Source organism: Camellia sinensis, chromosome 3, assembly GCF_055761805.1.
Source record: "Camellia sinensis isolate YWXY chromosome 3, ASM5576180v1, whole genome shotgun sequence".
Lineage (NCBI taxonomy): Eukaryota > Viridiplantae > Streptophyta > Magnoliopsida > Ericales > Theaceae > Camellia > Camellia sinensis.
In genome coordinates, this window is record NC_138963.1 from 16,357,657 (window position 1) to 16,361,204 (window position 3,548).

A 3,548-nucleotide genomic window follows, 5' to 3' on the forward strand; every position below is an offset into this window, starting at 1 on the left:
TTTTGTGAGAAAAAAGTGTAATGATTATGAATTAGATGTGATATTGGCGCTGTTTGGAATTCCGAGAATTAGGCTATTATAGCCTCATTGATTTTTTAGCCCAAAAGCAACACTGTGCATGGATTTTCAAAAAAAAAAAAAAAAAAAAAAAAGGAAAATAGGCTACTGCCGGACAGTGTAGGCACAAGCCGGACAGTGTTGCCCCAAGGGCGAAATTACCATTTTGCCCCTTTATATCAATTTTAAAAAATAAAAAGTTAGGGATAAATCTGTCATTTTAAATTTAAACATCATTTCAACACACTTTTCAATACAATAACTCAACTAAAAAATCATCTCATCTTCCCAAACACAAAAACTAAAATAGCCACTAAAATAGCCAAAAAGCCAAATAACCTACTAAAATAGCCACTTCCCAAACGAGGCCATTGATTTTTTGTAGCTAAAATAGTCTATTTTATCTTTTGTGACTAAAATAACTAAAAAAAACTCCATATTCTTCTTTCCAAACAGTGCTTCAATAGGGTCTTTTATAAATTATGTTTATTTTAAAATATATAATATTATGAATTTAAATTTAATTATTTAAAAATTATTTAAAATTATTATTTTATAATTTAAATTTATTCTACATATAAATTTCATGTCATAAAAATTTAGGTTGCGTTTGGTATAGTTTTGTAAATATGATTTGAGAGTATGAGTTATATTTTGAGTTCGTGAGTTGTGAAATTACGATTTGATTATAGAAAATTTGTTTGGTTATGATTTTTTAATAGAGTGTTGAATTGAGTATGCAATTGAGTTTTGAAAGTTTGATTTGACACGTAAATTAAGAAAATTTGTTTGGTTATGAGTTTTAGAAAGAGTTTTCAAAACTTAATTCAAATTACTATAACTCATAACAAAACACACTACTTTCACACTATTAAAAATTCTGATCAACACTCATAACCAAACTCTTTTTAAAATTCAATTAAAAAAATTATTATTAACAGAAAACAACATTAATCAAATTTTTAATTGAAAATACTACAGAAGAAATAATTTTTTTCAAAATAAATATTCAAAAAATTTAAATCATAAATATTTAAATAATCTAAAAAATTTAATAAGTAAAAAAATAAAATAAATATTCAAAAAATATAAATCGTAAAAATTTAAATAATTGAAATATTCAAAAATTTTAAATAATTTAAAATAGTAATATTTTAAATTTAAAAATAACTCCACACTCAAATCATAACCAAACACATAAAACAAAACTCAATTAAAAAATTATTTTTAAAACTCATAACCAAACACATAACTTGAAACTTCATACTACTTTCACAATTTTACACTCAAATCGTAACTAAGGCTCCGTTTGGCAAGAGGTAAACGGGAGTTTTTTGGTTATTTTAGCCACAAAAGACAAAATAGGCTATTTTAGCCACAAAAAACAAAATATCACATCCAACCCATAATCATTACATTCTTCTCTCACAAAAAAAAAAAAAAGTCAAAAAGCCAAAAAGCCCTTCCCAAACCAAACTTTTTAGCCCAGGCTAAAATAGCCAAAAAAGTCAAAAAGCCAAAAAGTCAATCCACTTCCCAAATGGAGGCTAATACATAACAAAAAAAAATTAAAATATTTAAAAATATTTTTATAAAATAGAGTTTGAATTTATTTTTATAAAATATTTAAAATTTTAAAAAATTAAAATCCTAATATTTTGAAATTAAAATATTTAAGAATATTCAAAAAATTAAAAAATTAAAAAAATCGTAACATATTTAAATATTAAAATATTTAAAATCTTAACAAAATTAAAATATTGATTTGAATTGAGTTTTGAAAAGAGTTTTGAATTATGTGTTTGGTTATGAGTTTTGAAAATTAATAAATTATGTTTTGAATTGAGTTTTAAGAAATGGGTGTAGAATTATGATTTAAAAGCTCCAAACAAATAACACACTCAAATCAATTCGTAAAATTATATTTTGAGAGGCTTACCAAACGGAGCCTTAATTTTTACCACACAATTACCGTCCACTCAAAAAAATCTGAATAGATAAATTTTCAGATTTATTCTTTAAAATAATATCAAAGGTTTTTTAGAATTACTTTTTTGTTATTTTTTTATTTTTTGATAAAAAAAAATGTAAAAACAATAGAAAAAGATTTGGCAATTTATAATAATTTTTTTTTTTAGTTTTTAACTAAAAATCTAAATTCCCAATCAAAACCTCATTGGACTAATCCTCATTATGGATATTAGCAATTTTCACAATCGAAACTTATGAAATTGGAAGAAAAAATATCAATATACTTCCACTTTTATAGAATAATCTCAACTAATTAATAGAGCTTCAACTAATTAATAGAATAAACTTATTGAAAATTTTTATAGAATAATCTCAACTAATTAATAGAGCTTCATCTCGCACACTCAAAAAGTGTGCTAACAATACGCAATTTGTAATCGGTTAAAAAATAGTAGTCGTAAAAAATTGTAGATTCTCCACATTTAGGTAGGGTAATTGCACTTTTTAAATATGGAACTTAATCGTCTTGTTTGGTTTGAATCTTTTTTTAGAAAATTATATTTTTTATTTTTCAATTTTTTTTGCTTTCATGGATTTTTTAATATTTTAAGTAAATTTTTTTTAGTTTTTAGATACATTCAATATAAATATACTTAAAAAAATATAATATTTGTAATTTTTTTATTAAAAAAATCACTAAATATCAAAAATACAAAAAAAAAGGGGTACATTTTTGTATTCTTATATATTTATTGATTTTTTAAAATATTTTTTTACAAATATTTTTACTTTTTAGGTATATTTAGAATAAGTACATTTAAAAAGTAAAAAGTTTACTTAAAATCTTTTTAAAAATTCATTAAAAATAAAAAAATATGAAAAATAAAATACTCATTTTTTAAAAACATAAATCAAATAAGGTGATTGTTTTGCATCAGTCAAAATTTATATATTGTTTACACACTCTAAATATGTATGAACAAATTCATTCCACAACTAATCCTATATATTCTATTACACAAACAAATGTAATTTAATTTATATTTATAAATTAATATCATTAATTCAATAATTCTCACTTAAGATGTTTAATTCAAAAAACCAAACGGGACATAGAGGGTATTTAGGAGAGAGCAGTCAATCCCTTTGGAAGAATGCAACAGCGTGTTGGCGCCTCTTTTACACACGACGTGGTTGTGTTGTGGAGATGGGGAAGTGAAACCTAGCAGACATTTGTTCCCATCCACTCCTCCACCTGTCATCACGCTTTGCACGTAAGTTCTAGATGGGTCCCACTCTTTCCCTGGCCCCACATTTTAAGGGTGTATTTGATAGTTGTTTTGAAACATGTTTTTAATAAAAATATTTTTAAAATATATTTGGTTACAAATTTTTTCAAAAAAAATTTAAAATTATTTTTTTCTATTACACATCAATCAATAATTTTTTTTACACACATCTACTCAATTATAATAAATATCAAATCATCCCAGATTCTTAGGGTGTGTTTGGTTTGTGTT